An 8,386-nucleotide genomic window follows, 5' to 3' on the forward strand; every position below is an offset into this window, starting at 1 on the left:
TTAATGATGGCGCCCGTGCACGCCGCTGTAAATCACCATTTCATCTTCGCTAGAATTCGAATGATCACTGATTTGATCAATGTCCATATTGTATACCTGACTTTTTTCCGCCAAGCGAGTCCGCGCGCCGCAAAACATAATGTATTCTACCGCCAGAAACGGAAATTGATCCACATAACGTAGGTGTTGACAACATCAGCTTGCCAGACCGCAGCTTCAGTAGAAAGAATTATGTATTTTTTTACATTAAAGACGAAGACGAAGTTTTGGCCAAACTTTTAAAATAGCGGACTACATTCTTGAAAGCAAACGAATTCATTATAAATTTCTTTTCACCTTCTTTTAATGAGACTTATAAATACATGTAGCGCTGCTACGCCTGCTTGCTAAAAATATATGACTCCAGGACTTCTATTTAGAGAGTTGTCAAGTGATGACTTGTGAATGATGCGTAACATTCCTTCACCAAAGCTTTCGAAGCATCATATAGCGTCATCTGTCAACAGGCCTATTGTGTGATATTGCGAAATCGGGTCACTTATGTGTGCTCATGGCCGCTCAATCCGTCCGTAACTAAGGCCTGCGGGTCCTCATTTACAACGATATGAAAGTATTATAAAAGGATCTGCTAGCAGTTCAAATCTTTTGGCTAGATAGAGAATTCACAGCGTTTAGCTTTGGCACGGAATAAACTATAAAAGGTAACATGGATTAGCACACAATATTCCGGGAATATTGGAAACAAAGTATGCCTTTCTAGGCATACTTTTATAGATGTCCCTTCTTTCACTCCTTTTGTTCATGCATGATCATTGTAGGGATATTTTTAGATCTAGTAATATTTCTGTTCTAGTATAGATCACTGAAAATTGCCAAGTATTTTCAACTCTACTTTCACCTAAAATCAGTGCCAACTAGATTCAAATGCCCACCTCCCATCCTGCTGTCCACATAAAGCGGTTTCAGTTCCATAAGGAAATCAACATTGTTTTAAATGCAAAACTTTTCTACAAATTCGTAGGTGGGATTATTGTAACGAGCCTGTGGCATATCAGTGGCCGGGAAGGACGGGGGGGGGGGGGGGGGGGGGTGGGGGTGTTTTAAAGGGCTTACAGAGCGGCGTTTTAAAATATTGCGAAAACCTACGTGTATGTAAAGCACGAACTTTGCTGGTTTTCACTTGAAGCAGGTACCAGACTTCATTACCCCTTGAAGCTTATCGATGTAAGGATTCTTTTGGGTCAAGTTAACATGATCATAACATGGGAAGCACCAATATCGCTAGATATTGCCAATAAGTCTTTCATATTAAAAACACATTATATTTGTAGCCACGTTACCTCGCTGTTGATAAAGCGGAGAAAAATAGCTTTTTTAGCAGTACCTACTAGACTCCACATCCCATCCCTCTTATAGGAAGGGAAAGGCCCACCTTCTTCACCGCTTCTTTGGCGTCCCCTTTGTTCCCCTTTTGCATTTGGGTGATATTTCATTGTGAAAGCCCCCCCCCCCCCCTCTAACGCTCTAAGCCTGTTTTAAGCAGGGCTTAGCTTGAAAGTTTGTACTTTTTAAACAAGGCTGGAGCCGGGTGGGGTCAAGGCAACCAGATTGTGGAAGATAAAATATCTGAAAGGAGTGTGGAGCAGGGTGCTAATAGTTTTAACTATTTTAAAGACAGCGAGAAAGCTTCTACTTAATACTTAATACTGTTACAAAATGGTCTTCTTTAAATGATGAGATAACGTATTTGTCAATACTTTAACATTGGACGGAGAAAATGCGGCTTCTTTGTAGGCTTTCACTTGTAGCAGGTACAAGACTTCACCACCTCTTGAAGCTTATCTATGTCAGGCTTCTTGCGGGTTATCGTGACATTTGAAACATCAATGCCTAGAAAGATGCAGATGTCGCGCAAAACGGTAACACGAAAAGTAGCTGCAAGTTTGCCACTGGAGGCAAGCTCGCAGATGTTATAAGTGTCATGCATAATGGGATGCTGAAGAGCTACTAAATTGGACACATCTCTGCGCATCTCACTTAACGCTTCTTCATGGCGTGCACAGATCTCTTCTTCTTCTTCAAAGCCCCGGATTTGCTGCGTTGTCAGGAATTCTCTGAATGTGAACAGACGATTGCCATTGGAATCTTTGGCAGTCCTCATTTCTTTGGACACAGTGGCCGGGTCAAGCTTTCTTCCAGTTGTTTGCCCTATCTCAAATTTCTTAATGAGGTAATCTTTTTGATTGGAATTGAACCTTTTCCCAACAAAGGAACTCTTGAGCGCCCAGCCCATGGACATAGGAGGATTTTGAGCATCACAACTGCTATCTTTTCCGAGGCACGCCACATCGCCTAGTTCCTCGACTTTGGATCCACCCTTTTCAAGCTCATAGGCATATCTTAGCATTGCTCTGTCCAGAAGTGTCTCCTGTTCCAAAGCACGTTTGTGCTTTCCACATTGAAGGTGTTGCTCAAGACTGGAGTATCTTTGATATGTCATGATGCAACCTTCTTCAGGACAAGAAAACAATCCAGAATTGGCGTTTCCCTCGTCGCTGGCACTTCCGTCATCATCGCCGTCAGACGAGGTAACTTCTGCAGGGCATTTAACCTTCCGAGGTTTCAAATCGACAAATGGCAAATGAGTGCTCCTTTCATTATCAGTGCCGATATCGACAATCAAGTGACGTTCGCCATCGCTATCAGTCACCTGGAATTTGCTCCAAGGAATTAATTTTCCCTGGCCAATTCCGTATGCCCTCCACACCCTCAAACAATCGCTTTCACACTGGATGTTGTTAACAAAACTAACACCTTCCCATGTGACGGCTTTCTGCGTTTGCAACTGAGGCGTTTCTGCCAAGGTGACAACTACACCAGGAACTCCACCAAAAGACTCGATGGCAGCCTTCATTTGAGCAGCATTTTCAATGCCATTGCCTTCATTGAGGTAGATTTGCATGTGGGATTTAATGGTCGCCGCTTTTCGGTCACATGCTCCCTTGCCACCTTGTGGATCTGAAAAATCCATTCTCTTTAAGGTAACACCGGCTTTATCTGCTACCACTTTAGCACCAACAATGGTCGAAGCACAGTGATAGCACCCCGCGTTGTCCTGTCTGTAGAATACTGATTCAAGGTTTGGCATACCAATCTTTAACTTTGTGAGAACATCCGCCATTATGCCAAGCACTGAGTGACTGTCCTGGTCGCAAAAATGTGCACGAAGGCCATCGTCTCGATTTGTCGGTTTGGTCGCTGCTGTAGTGCCACTGTGATGTGCCAAGGTATCCCTCGCTTGGCAAACCAGTCGCTTTGACTTTCTCTATACTTTCTGGGAAGAAACTTCATGGCCCAATCTTGGACCAAGAAAACAGAATTTTCCTCTAACATTTCCATTACATCGACTCTGGCCTCATCTTGGTTAACTGCACGAAGAAGGTGAGCTTTCCAGGCACTGATGCTACGCCTTGCTTGTTCAGTGTTAAAGGTCAACTCGTCCATTTCTTCGCTTTCTGTTGCAATTAGCTTAAGGGCGTCTTCTATTTCTCCAATGCTCACCTCCACCAGGCTGCAACGATCACACACCCCATCATGGATATGACTACATTCTGCCTGGTATTCGGAACATTTGGCATCACTGAGCGCAAAACATCTACAATGGTCTGGGACAGTCGACGACTCAGAAACATGTACCTTAAAAAATCAAAGAGGATCGTATGAGAAATTACGCTATAAAAACAAGCACGTGTTAGTCTCAAAGCTGTTGCAATGCCCGGGGGGGGGGGGGTACTCCAAAAAGTTTTATACGGGGATGCTCCGCCCTGAGATCCATTTTGACAGAAAAGGCACCCCTTTCATAAATCTTTTATTGTAAAAGGTACCCCTTTCATATACCTACATGACATCACATAGACTTAAAACAGGAAGTTTTATTGTCACTTCATGCAGCGCTAAAAGAAATTAAATGATACAGCCATAAGTTGCGTCTGTTCGAAATATTTTAATTAAAGGCCCTTTTAAGCACCTAAATGACAGATTTTCTCACCCTTTCATATACCTTAACTTGTGAAATCCCTACCCTTTTATATACCTGAAGCCCGAAAAAGGGCGGAGCCTCCCCGTATAGGCCATTATAGGAAGTACCCCCCCCCCCCGGGTTGCAATGTTTTAAGGGTTATTTGTTGTCCTTACCGTGAAGTCACTTTTCAGGTAACGCTTGGCCAATTTCAGTTGCTCCTTTCTTTGTTTCGCCCAGGACATACCCATTCCAAGCTCACCCAGTCGCTCAGCCACAATTTCAAGTTCCTCAAACGCTTTCGCGCCAGAAGCAGTGATGTAGTCCAGACCTTGTAAGGATTTCCTCACGGAGGCAGAACAAACGTTAAGAATTCGAAGCAAAGAGCTTCGGCTCAAGCAGGTTATGCCTGACTCCTTGCAGTACTCTTGATATTGCTGTGCTATACGTTCTGGAATCATCATCCTGATAACATTGGGTACTGCGATCACTTCACCGGAACTCAAAGTAAGGTTTTTCTGTCCAAATGGTAAATCTTGAATGATGTGCTGACTGGTTATGAAACAAATAAAGTGGTCAACCATTTCCGGGGAAACGTACATTCTCTTCTGGATAGGTTTAGGAACAGGAGAGCCTCTACCATGGATCAGCAGGTGCTGTCTGGCAATCTTGAATCGATACTGTGTGAGGTTTGGAATCCACCTTTGAAGAGACTTAAAGCTGATCTTGTCAACCATGATAGACAATATCTGACGACGCGTATCCCACTGGGTAGCACTGTTGTAGCATTCTGCTAAAGATTCCAGTAAAACAGAATCGACTTTTTCTGTTTCTAAGGATGTTGAGGGAAAATGCTGATTCATTGCCTTTGAAGAGACCAGTTTGTCCCACAATTTATCAGAATCTTCGCCAGCTATAGCTTCCAATGAGGCGGCTACAGCCTCACTCGCCTTCTTTACATAGTAACGTTTGGTTCTTTCGCCGACGTCATCCCAGGTTGTCCTTAAAGAAGATCGAATAGGACTTATGTCTCTTGACGCAAGAAAATCATTCAGTGCAGATCTTGACCTGTCGACAGGAGTTCTGTCTTGGCAGGTGTCATCAAGACTTTCGGTATCTGAAGGCAAATACAGACTTCCAAAAGGGGTATCGGCTTGTGAAAACATGCTTGACCTCGCCTCTGTAAATGGGGTACTCGTGAAATGACTTTGGTCTGTTACTGTACTGATTTCCTAAAAAAGGCAATGGGAGATAATTTAAATAAATCCACTTTACTATTTTACGCCCCTAAGCGCAATGCCGCGTACAACTACATGAAGACCAATATTCATAAACCTATGATCAACCGGAATGGCGGGGGATTGAACCTTCTTTAGTAATCGATCAAAATGAGGCGGCTGAAACATTTTTGTGAAACGAAATTTTCGATGTATGTTTTGCGATATATTGGTCACGTGGTTACACTGGAGCCATCATATCAATCAGTCAGATTATCCATCAGTCAATCAATCAATCAAGCAAGCAAACGATTAGTCAGTAGGTCAAACTTATCTTTTCATTTTTCATTTTTTTCAAGTAAGTGTATATCGCTGTACCCATACCGAAGGCTGACAATAACACTGCACATCAAGTGTTGCTGGGGCATTGTTAGAAAATTTGTCAAAGGATTTCTGTGCTGAGCCCAGCGAGAACACTTTCGGGTTTGAAATTTTCTAGACTTACAAAGTGACAATCTCGAAGCTAAGTGCATGACCACTATAAAACAACATTTACATTTTACAAAATGTTATTGCCACGTAGAGTTAACTCTCGTTTTACTGGACACGCTCGGGGCGTCGTTCAGTGCTCGGTATAGCGAAAATCCCAAGGGGGCTACTCAAAAAAGTACCCTTTTATATACCATATTGACAGGAAAGGCACCCCTTTTGTATACCTTTTACTGAAAAAAGGTACCCCTTTCATATACCAAAAAAACACATGCATGACATATGCCTAAAACAGGAATTCTAGATGTCAGTTTTACATGGCTTTTAATAAATTTTAAAAATAAAGCTATAAGGTGCGTTTGTTCAATATAATTATTTAAATTGAAGACCCTTTTAAAAACCTAAATGACCGATGTCTTTACCCTTTCATGTACCAAAACTTGTGAAATCCCTACCCTTTTATATATACCTGAAGCATGAAAAAGGTACCCCTTTCGGGCGAAGCCTCCTCCTTTATACCATAAGAGGGAGTAACCCCCCTCGGGGGGGGGGGGGGCGGTCGGGCGAGAGTCTGTAATAGCGGGAGTCATTTACAGTCAAACCTCTTTCGGCGGGGATCTGAATTTTGTCCGTAATATCGAGTGTCCGCTATAGTGGGGTGTCCGTAAGGTGAGAGTTGACTGTAGATCATAACAAGAGGGCTGAATTAAAAACAAATCTTTCATGTAAACAGGCTCTTTACATGCTCTGATGCTTAATCGTGAATTGTTTCATTTTTTCTTTGTGTTACACCATTACTCCTTTAATTCTGAAACTTTTAAGGATAAGGAAGCCCTAGGTTTGATTGTGTCCCCCATTCGATCATCCCCGTCACTCGAAATCCCAAGTATCCCTTTCCCCCACCCCCAAGAGGTGCTGTGCATGCCTGTTATATATATTTTCGCATTGTTGTCCGGAATAAATAAATTTTACACTTGCTTAAAACGCCATGGATTTCTTTTAAGTAAAGGCTTATCATTGTCACAGTTTTCTTACCCTGAATGTCAATTCTTTCATTTGACTAACAACTTCTTCTTCCTTGTTATCTATGTCGACAAGTGGAGGCGAGTTCTTTGCTGCTAATTTTGACAACTTCTCTTCTTCGGACGCTGAACTCAAAATTTCCTTGCATGATCTGCACATACCTTATGCAAACAGAAGGAAAACTATCAGACGTATTGTATAAGACAAGAAGCGATAACACGGGTGAGAAGTCGATATATACCTGATCCAACGGGAACCAAATGTCCCGTTCTTTTGAGAATTAACTTCGAGAAGGTCTTGTTTACCCCTCTTTCGGCTTTTGGATATTTTCCTCTCACCATTTTATGTAGAGATATATCTTGAGGGACCCTACATCTTTCGGTTCCTCTTGTCCAGCCGAGACCAAGGGATGAGCGATGTGATGGGCAAACAGTCATCACGTCGACATTTTGTGGAGCGTTAAACATCGCCGCACGAGCAAGTATTAACTCAATTTCACTTTCCACATCATGGAATTGAAAGAGTGACTTGTGTTGTGCTACATTTTTAGTGCACGATAAAAGTGGGACGATCTCCGTTGACTGCTTTCTGTCTCTGCGATCAAAGGAGCACTGACCACCAACTAATGACTTAAAAGAACAACAAGCATTCATCTTGTTCGAAGAGTCGTGTTTACTGAAGTGAGGAATTGTCGGATAAGGACGTGTTTTCAAACTTAATTTAACAATTAATTTAATTTAACAATTTGCTTATCGCAAGTAAAATCTATTTAGGACTGATCCAAATATTGCCTTGAATTCTGACGCTAATCATTTTCGAAGTTTCAGTTCATTGAAATGTACTATTCAGGCAAAAAACGTAGAACTCTGAATATAACTTAAAAAGCTATAAGGCAATTGTATGTTTTCTGTTCGATCTTATACCATAAAGGTTTTTATAGTCCTCAGTAATACCTTCAGTGTTGATACCTGTTAGTAAATAATTCTAACCAACATTTTTTTGCTTTATATTTTTGCTTCGCTTATAGGATAATAATTGGGAAAATATCGGCAATCTGATACAAAAAGAAACAACAACGCATCAACGAACAAAATCAACATCATTGCACTCCGGCGGCAAATACTTATAATTTAATTATTTGCTAGTTCCCTTCAGATCACGTAAAGAAATAAACCAAACAATATTGACTCGTTGTTACGTTTTATAATTGAACTGAGAATGCTTTCTATTTATACGACCGGCTTTTGAAAATGATCGAGGGGTTAACAGCTTCGATAACAGCTTAAAACTACTAACACAGAATTTCGCTAGGTTAAACCTTACCGACGGGCCGTCTAGCATGTTGTGATAAAGAGCGTGTTAAGATCACGCAATTATTTCAAAACGGGTAAAGGGAAAATCTCTTATTGCTTTTACCTTTTCAAAGAGTTCAGCACATGACCGTTTTTATACTTGGGTTGTTTGAAAGTATTTGTTTCAAAAAGATAATTTCCCTCGCGCTTTACTAGCCTTGTCACGTAATTCCTGTCACGCTAAAACGGCAGATTTTCGGCGAAATTAGTAATAAGTACAGGCCAAAGCGGGCCACTTAAAAACTTTTACCCAGAGATTTCTTACGATATCCTATCAGATGGGTGTC

The 8,386-nt window shown here is 41.7% G+C and overlaps 1 pseudogene; it reads right to left on the minus strand.

Moving 5' to 3' along the window:
• Window positions 1-1,798: 1,798 nt before the first annotated feature.
• On the minus strand, window positions 1,799-3,557 carry LOC144655017 (uncharacterized; annotated as a pseudogene).
• Between the last annotated feature and the right edge of the window lie 4,829 nt (window positions 3,558-8,386).

This window comes from Oculina patagonica, chromosome 5, assembly GCF_052425735.1.
Source record: "Oculina patagonica isolate OP01 chromosome 5, crgOcupat, whole genome shotgun sequence".
Lineage (NCBI taxonomy): Eukaryota > Metazoa > Cnidaria > Anthozoa > Scleractinia > Oculinidae > Oculina > Oculina patagonica.